We start from the raw sequence: 9,296 nt of genomic DNA on the forward strand, positions 1-9,296 counted from the left end.
CTCCAGGAATTAAGTTAGTATCCTGGGGCTTAAAGTCAAAAGCTGGAACTGAGCATTTACTAAGCACTTTTTTGTGCCCCAGGAATACTGCTTTAATCTAGGGACTCCCAGCCCACAGTCTAATAGGGAACATACACAAAGCTAGGTCATGCTAACACCTTGGGAAGATGAGGACTTGGTGTGGCCAGAGAAAGGGCTGTGGGGAACATGGGGGAAGGGGGCGGGGGGGGGGGGGGAGCCTTCTGGGAGGTAAGTCTTGTCACGTCTAAGGGGAATTAGTGGGCAGAGTAAGGGTGCAGGGTGTTCTAGATGGAGGGAACAGTGTGTCAGAAGCATACAGGCAGGAGGTGGCCGTGTTCTCAGGCAGGCACTTGGGCTTGTTTGGTCTGGCTGGACATGGAGTGCAGGTTGGGGAGCCCAGGGAGATGAGGCCAGAAGCAGGCAGGCCCAGATGGTGCAGTACCTCGTGTTCCAGCAAAGGGTTGACCTTTATCCGGGAGCAGCCGGAAGCCCCAGCAGTCTCTCAGCTCCCTGGAGCTGGGGCGCTTCAGAGCTGGGTGTGGGCCAGGCCCAAAGTGTTCTCCAAGCCTCCATTAATGCACTTTTACTGCCCTTTGGCTCGGGGGAAGGTCTGTGGGAGAGTCAGTCACTTAAATATAATGCTGTTTCCTAGCACAGTCGTTCATTCATTGCTGTGATTGCTGGGTCCTGCTCTGAGCACGGAGGCTGGGTCAGTGAACCCTTCAGAGGTCCCAGCTCTCAAGAAACTTACATCTTTGGCAGTTGGAGCTGGGGACTGGCCATAAACCAACAAATGAAACAAATTAGCAAGATAATTTGGGATCATGACAAGTGCACTGGAGAAAAATAAAACAGTGATCCAACTGAGAGCATTGGTGTCTTGGGTGGTCAGAGAAGGCTTCTTCAGAGCTATGGCCTACAGGTTGGGGACAATGACTGGGGATTAAGGGCTCAAGGTACAGGAACCAGCACATGCAAAGGCCCAAAGGAATGAAAGAGCTTGGGCTTTCCAGAGTTTAAAAATAATAAACAAATGAAGAAATAAATAAATAAATGAGCCAAGCACCGATGGCTCATGCCTGTAATCTTAGCTACTCAGGAGGCTGACATCTGAGGATCATGGTTCAAAGCCAGCCTGAGCAAGAAAGTCTGAGTGACTCCTATCTTCAAATAACCACCACTAAAAGCTGGAAATAGAGCTGTGGCTCAAGTGATAGAGTGTTAGCCTTGAGTGAAAAAGCTCAGGGACAGTGTCCAGGCCCTGAGTTTAAGTCCCAGTATCAGCACTGAAAGAAAAAGAGAAGGAAGGAAGGAAGGAAAGAGAGAAGGAAGGAAAAAGAAAACTGGATCAAACCCTTTACTTCTTAGGATTATGAAGACCCATTTTGTAGCTATGGAAACTGAGATACAACATGATTAATGGAAGTTCTTTAGGTAAAAATCATAACTAGTAGTACACATTTTGGCTCTAAAATTATAGCCCTTCCCCCCCCACCAGAGTATTATATATAATAACTGACCACATGTCCTAATTATCTGAGAAGGTCCAGCTTTTAAATATCTGTCTCATCATGCCCTGGACAGTCATCTTGCATATTGTCTGTTGGAAATCATGATCTGGAACGCTGGCTTTGTCATGTACCAGTGGGATCCCCTCACTGTTGTTAAGTCTCTGTTTCCTCATCTGTAAGTAGGAAGAATTAGAGTTCTATCATCAGCTTGCTGGGGGTTAGATGAGATCATTCATGGAACCCACTGTCTTAGACACCGTGCATTCCATTCATGGCAGCTCTTCTTTCTTGTTATCTTGGAAAATGGAGGCCAAGGACTGAGTGGTCCTACCCCCAAGGAACCGGGGACTGAAGAGAAAAAGAGAATGGGATGGTGTGGGTTGGGGAGGAGGGCAGGGGGCGGGATTGCACAGCAGAGGCCAATCACAAGCCCCCCTTTTTGTTCTCCCCCTTCCCCTCTCAGCTCTTCAGAGATCCCACACTGACACACATCTTGTACTTCCCGTTTCCAGGGAAATTCCTTGTCTACTGACCACACCCTCCTAGAGCCCCTCCCAGATCTCTTCAGGCAAAGTAGAAGCCAGACAGGGACAGACTCTGAAGTGACAATCCTCAGCCCTGTGTGTGCCAGGCACCCCTGGGGGGTCAGGGGGCTCCACTGCAGGAGGGCTGTTCCCTCACACCCAGGGCTCCAAGCAGGCGGAGTACTTCTCTCAGGAGGTAGTGGAGTACGTGACTCCTATCCCTCTAGTTGCTTGCTCCAGGACCGAGACCCCTCCCCACCATCCCAACTTCCTGCTCTGGCTGCTGGGAGGCCCTGTCACATGTGCCACACACGGGGTACCCCTACACATTTTCGGTGGGGGGGCACCACTGAGAGGACCAGCTGCAGCTGGGAGCTGGATGGGGTGAGGGCAGCTGAGTCCTGCCAGGTTCTCAGGTCTCTCAGCTTCCTCTCCTGTCCCTCCCACCCACCCAGGCCCCCAACTACTGAGTTGCCTGTGTCCTGCCTGCAGTTCAGGGGTTGCAACACTGCCTGGGTGTAAGGAAAGAGTGAGGATTTCACTGGGAACAAACCCCTACCTCCCCATCAAGACTGGCCTGGATAGGTCTGTTGGGAAAGCTCTCTCTCCCAAAGGAGAAATCTGTGTTTTCTACATCTTCAGTTCATTAGGACTGGAATGGGAGTCAAGCATGGGGCTGAACTGATGAGAAAGTCTAGCTTCCAAAAGCCCCTGGGCTCCATTCCTGTTATCATAAATCAGGTGTTGTAGATGGCCCGGCCACCAGGCATTGTGGGGAGTTTCGGTGGTTGCAGACTTTATAAGCCATTAAACTGAACACATCTATCTGAACTTTGTGGTTTGTCTTTTAGATGCAAGCAGTTGTTTATTTTGGATTGAAATATGGGCAACCTATGTTCTAGTTACAGTCAAAGGCACAGATTTGAATGTATGAATTCTGGGGCCGGGAGTTTGGCCTAGTTGTAGAGTGCTTGCCTAGCATGCATGAAGACCCGGGTTCAATTCCTCGGTACCACATACATAAGAAAAGCCAGAAGTGGTGCTGAGGCTCAAATGGTAGAGCTCTAGCCTTGAGAAAAGCCAAAGGACAGTGCTGAGGCCCTGAGTTCAAGCCGCACAACTAGAAAAAAAAAAAAAGGTGAAGTCTGACAAATTTGTATACACATTCAAACTGCAATTCTGAGATTCTCATTTGCATCATGAGGGTGTGGGCACATGTACACATGAGCACATGCATTTGACCAAATTAAAAGAAATATTGGGCCAGGTGCCAGTGGCAATGCCTGTAATCCTAGCTACTCAAGAGGCTAAGATCTGAGGATTGTGGTTCAAAGCCAGCCCTGGGCAGTAAAATACATCAGATTCTTATCTCCAATAAAATACTCAGAAAAAGCTGAAAGTGGCATTGTGGCTCAAGTGGTAGAGCGTTACATTAGCCTTGAGCATAAAAGCTCAGGGACAATGCCCAAGCCTGAGTTCAAGCTCCAGGACTGTCCAAAAAATAAATATTAGTGGCTATAATTGGAAGAGGGCTTCATGCATGCTAGGCAAGCACTCTATCACTAGGTCACACTCTTGGCCCCCTTTCTTAATTTTTTTTTTTATAACCTGCTAAGGTTTGGGTTCAGTGCTTTGAGCTTGCTAAGCAAGTGCTCTATCACTTCAAACCTCCCCCACCCCACCGGTCCTTTTTGCTTTGGTTATTTTTAGATAGTCTTACATTTTTGACTTAGACTGAATAGCTGTAATTATTGGTATGCTATGTTGCTTGGTTTGTTGGTTGAGATGAGCCAGAGGGTAGGGGGGAGGTGGTCAGTACTAGGGTTTAAACTCAGGCCTTGTATGTACTTGGCTTACTCGGCTCAACTGGTTCTCCACTACTTAAACCATGTGTCCAGCCCAGCTTTTTGTCTGGCTATTTTAGAAATAGAAGTTCGTTTCTGTGTGTCTGTCTGTCTGTGTGTCTGTCTATCATGGGGCTTGAATTCAGTGCCTGGGCACTTTCTCTGAGTTTTTGTGCTCAGAGTTAGCACTCTACCACTTTGAGTCACAGTGCTACTTCTGGTTTTCTGGCAGCTAAGTGGAAATAAGAGTCTCATGGACTTTCCTGGCCAGGCTGGCTTCAAACCATGATCCTCAGATCTCAGCCTCCTGAGTAGTTAGGATTTTAAAAATGAACGACCAGCTCTTGGCTAAAACAGTTTCTTGAATTTTTCTGGCCAGGTTATCTTTGAACTAAGGTCCTCCAGATAGATCTCAGCCTCCTGAATTGCTCAGCCTACAGGCATGACCTACAGGTTCCTCTCCCCTTCCTCTCACCACTGCATCAGGGTTTTCAGTAAGACCAAGACTACAAGAATGGGTGTTCTCACAGCTTCTGTCCAGAGACAAGGAGAAGTTGAGCCTCTGCGTGGTTAAGTGGTCTTTTCGGCTTTAATTTTAAAGTCTTTATGTTTCTGGGCCTACTTCCCCTTTGTCCTGCCTGGGGAGGGAAGAGGCTGAGGCTTTCAAAGTGGAGCGGTAGGAAGGAGTTATGGGCTCTTCCTGCCTGTCTGTCTTCCTCCCTTGTCTTTCCAAAACACCTACTTGAACACCTACATTGTACTGTAGCTGCTGCCAGCTGCTGGGGCGGGAGGATGGCTGATTTATGCTGGAGCTCTCTACAGAGTCAGACTTGGCCTTCCCAGGGAGGCAAGGCCTCTACCCACTTTGCAGTGGAGGTGACCACTGGAGGGGTGACTTACTCAGTGGCACAAAGCCAACTGCTGGCAAAGGGAGATAAAGAATGGGAACCTGGGTATGGGTAAGAAAGCAAAGGAAACCAAACCCACAGCCCATCTCCAGGCTTGCTTGCTTGCGGGCTTTCTGGGGCAATGGAAAGAGTGCTGACCTCGAGTCAAAAGCCCTCAGTTCTCTCTCTAGGTCTGAAGAACTTTTCATTGTTCCTGATCCTGGTCCTGGCCCATATTCCTGAGGGAGGCAGGCTCCAGATAACCTGGAAGGGGTTCCTTAGCTTTCTCTTCCTGAGTGTACCCTACATTTTCCTTCCTAAGTGCCCCACCTTCTCAGCCCCCCTTCTGACTGTAAGAGGCTGAGCTCATCTTTCCTTGGGACTCCAAGACTTGCCAAAAATCTGCCCATTGCTCCCTTGAGATCCCAGTGTGTGTGTGTGTGTGTGTGTGTGTGTGTGTGTGTGTGTGTGTGTGTGTGTGTGTGGTGGGACGTAGCATCCGCACATGCATGTGCATTCATTGCTGAGACATCACCCCACTCAGTGCAAGGCATGGCTATCTGCACCAGTGCATGTATGCATGCAATCAACACACACACAGGGTTGAATGCACTCCCTACCTGAACACAGGGTACAACACAAGACCACATGTTGTATCACTCCCTGCCACACTCGTCCCTCAGGCAGCCCAACTCACACGGTCCACCTGGGCTGAGGACATCTTGAAGGCCATGAGCAGAGCACCTTGGTTTGCTGACTGCTTCTGGATTTACGTCAAATGGGGAGGTTTGGAGAGGGGGTTGTGTTTTTAAGGAATTTTTTTTCCAGGTGCCCTATGGGAATTAGAAGAAGTTTCGAGAGCAATGGGTATAATTGCCAGAGCTCTCTGCTTGGATAAGTAGACAGGAAGGGAGGGTACAGGGGACACAGGAGAGACCCGGTTGTTCCTGTGCACAGATGGTACACATTGCTGTGGTTTGTGGGACCAAATGTGAGGCTGGTCTTCTGTCTGCTCTCATGACTGCCTTTCTTCCATGTTCTGGCCACTTTCTCCCTATCTCTCTCTCTCTCTCTCTCTCTCTCTCTCTCTCTCTCTCTCTCTCTCTCTCTCTCTTTCTTTCTTTTTTGCCAGTCCTGGATCTTGAACTCCGGGCCTGAGCACTGTCCTAGTCTTTCTCAAGATTAATGATCTACCACTTGAGCCACAGCACCACTTCTGGCTTTTGCTATGTATGTGAAATTGAGGAATCGAACTCAGGGCTTCATGCATGCTAGGCAAGCATTCTACCAGTAGGCCACACTCCTGGCCCCTCCTGTCCAGTCTTGTTGCTATCCAATTCTGTGGCCAGTGATCTTCCCGATGGTGTGGGAAGGTTGGAGAAAGGCCAGTCCCAAGGCTGAAGGGACAGCTTTGGGACTGACAACAGAGCCCCAGCAGGGCAGCCCCCTCTGGTAGTGGCTTTTCTCCAAGTCCTTCAGGCTGCAGGGCCATAACCAGAGGCCAGCCAGGTAGAGGGTTATATCTGTGACACAATGACCAGATTCTGAGGCTTGAGCAAAGAGGAGGCTTGGATTACTCTCCACTCAATTCAGCTGCAGTCACTGAGCCCAAAGCTGCTGCCTAGTATTTTCCAGGTGGAGGTGGAGTTAGGAGGTGAAGGCATAAAGATGGCTGGCTGTTAGAGGCCCATCTGGTCTAAAGTTAGCAAAAACCTATCTCAAAAACAAACCAGGGGCCAGGTTCAATTTTTTTTTTTTTTTTTTTTTTTTTGCCAGTCCTGGGCTTGAGCTCAGGGCCTGAGCACTGTCCTTGGACTTTCTCAAGGCTAGAGCTCTACCACTTGAGCCTCAGCACCACTTCTGGCTTTTTTCTATGTATGTGGTACCGAGGAATCGAACCCGGGTCTTCGTGCATGCTAGGCAAGCACTTTAACCACTAGGCCAAACTCCCGGCCCCCAGGTTCAATTCTTTGTTACCACATACATACAAAAAGCTGGAAGTGGTGCTGTGGCTCAAGTGGTAGAGCTCTAGCCTTGAGATAGCCCAAGGACAGTGCTCAGGCCCTGAGTTCAAGTCCAGGACCGGAAAAAAAAAAGCCAGGCTGGGCACTGGTGGCTCACACCTGTAATCCTCGTTAATCAGAAGGCTGAGATATGAAGATCATAGGTTGAAGCCAGCCTGAGCAGAAAAGACCCATAAGACTCTTATCTTGAATAAACCACTCAAACACCAGGAGTGGCACTGTGGTTCAGATGATAAGAGTGTTAGTCTTGATCACAAAAAGGCTCGGGGACAGCACCCAAATCCCAAGTTCAAGCCCCACAATCAAAACTGAAACAAAACAAAAACCAAGCCAGGCATTTCCCCCAATTATTAAAGAGGCAAAAGATAGGAGGGGCCAGGAGTTTGGCCTAGTGGTTAAAGTGCTTGCCTAGCATGCATGAAGACCCGGGTTCGATTCCTTGGTACCACATACATAGAAAAAAGCTGGAAGTGGTGCTGAGGCTCAAGTGGTAGAGCTCTAGCCTTGAGAAAGTCCAAGGACAGTGCTCAGGCCCTGAGCTCAAGCCCAGGACTGGCAAAAAAAAAAAAAAAAAAGATAGGAGGAGATTTTCCCAGGTTTGCCTGTACAAATGCACACAGGAAAATCAACTAATGCAAAAAGGACAAGGGGCGTGACTCATGTAGTAGAATATTTGACTATCAAGTAAAAGGCCCTAAGTTCAAACTCCAGTACCTTGAAAAGAGCAAGCCACGATGACAGTCTCTCTCTCTCTCTCTCTCTCTCTCTCTCTCTCTCTCTCTCTCTCTCTCTCTCTCTCTCTCTCTGTCAGTTCTGGGGCTTGACTGAACTCAGAGCATATACACATCCTGAACTTTTTTTTTTTTTTTTAACCAGACCTAGTGACTCACCTCAGGGCCTGAGCACTGTCCTTGGCCTTTCTTCAAGGCCAGGGCTCTACTACTTGAGCCGCAGCACCACTTCTGGCTTTTCTGTGTATGTGGTACCAAGGAACCGAACCCAGGTCTTTTGTGCATGCTGGGCAAGCCTGCTACCACTAGGCCAAATTGGTGGCCCTATCCCTGGGCTTTTTGTTCAAATCTAGTACTCTATCTTTGAGACACTCCTCTCCTTTTGGCTTCATTCCTGATTAATTAGAGACAAGAGTCTCACAGACATTTTTGCCTTGGTTGGCTTTGAACTGCGATCTTCAGATCTTAGCCTCCTGAGTAGCTAGGATTACTGATGAGAGCCACCAGGACCAGCTTTCTTCTCTTTCTTTTTTTCCATGCTGACGTAGGTACCCTTTCTCCCTCAAAGTAGCCCACTGCTCTACCACTGAGCTCCAGCCCAATCGTGCTGTGCTGAGTATGGGCGATGGCCTTTGTCTGTGTAACCTCCACCACAACACAGATCAGTTCCATCCCCCCGAAGGTTTCCTTGTTCCTGTCTGCAGTCAGTCCCTACTTGGCTCAAACAACACTTAATCTACTTTCTATCATTGTGGCTTAGATTGGTAGTTCTAAAATTTCAGATGAATAGAATGCACAGTATGTATTTTTTTATTCTTTTCTTTTCTCCAATGTTAGAACTCAGGTTCTAGCACTTGCTCAGTTTTCTTGTTCACTATTGGTATTATACCATTCAGCTTGTGGACTTTCTGACTGGGCTAGTCTCAATCTGCGATCCTCCAGGTCTCAGCCTCCTGACAAATACAGGTGTGAACCATTGGCACCTGGCTAATATTTTTTTTTCTTTTGGGAACAGACTGTGGAGTCGGGTGGCAAGTGTATATGTATACTTAACCTCAAAAAAAGCTGTCCATGGCCAGGAGTGTGGCCTAGAGGTGGAGTGCTTGCCTAGCATGCATGAAACCCTGGGTTCGATTCCTGGGTATCACATACACAGAAAAGGCCAGAAGTGGTGCTGTGGCTCAAGTGGTAGAGCACTAGCCTTGAGAAAGCCCAAGGACAGTGCCCAGGCCCTGAGTTCAAGCTCCAGGACTGGCAAAAAAAAGGCTGTCTGTTTCTGTTACAAAGGGGTTGAATGAGAGTTCCACGGGTTTCCTGTCTTGGCTTGCTCTTGATATCGTCAGTCTTTCTATGTTTTTTTTTTTTTAGCACTTTGTGATTAAATGTACCCAAATACTATGATTTGAGTGTGTCCCCCTCCCCACTCAGAAAGGTTCATGTGTTTAAAAAAACTTGGTTTAGAGTGTGTAGATGTAGATGTGGAGAGGCTGTGTATCCTTTAAGGGGTGGGACTTACTGGGAGATAATTAGATCCTAGTACATTGCTTTCAGAAGGGATTGATGCAGATCCCACAGGCTCTCATTAGTTCCTGCTAGAGAAGCCCTTTATAAATCAAGGCTGCCCCCATTCCTGCTCTTTTGTGTGTGGCCTGTGTCTTTCCTGTTTTTCCATGTGTTGTGATGTTGGGCCCTCACCAGGACACTGGTGCCATGTTCTTGCAACTCCAGAACTGTGAGCTAATGAAACCTTATTT

The sequence above is a fragment of the Megascapheus bottae genome, chromosome 22 (genome assembly GCF_031878675.1).
Source record: "Megascapheus bottae isolate mThoBot1 chromosome 22, mThoBot2.hap1, whole genome shotgun sequence".
In the NCBI taxonomy this organism is placed as follows: Eukaryota; Metazoa; Chordata; class Mammalia; order Rodentia; family Geomyidae; genus Megascapheus; species Megascapheus bottae.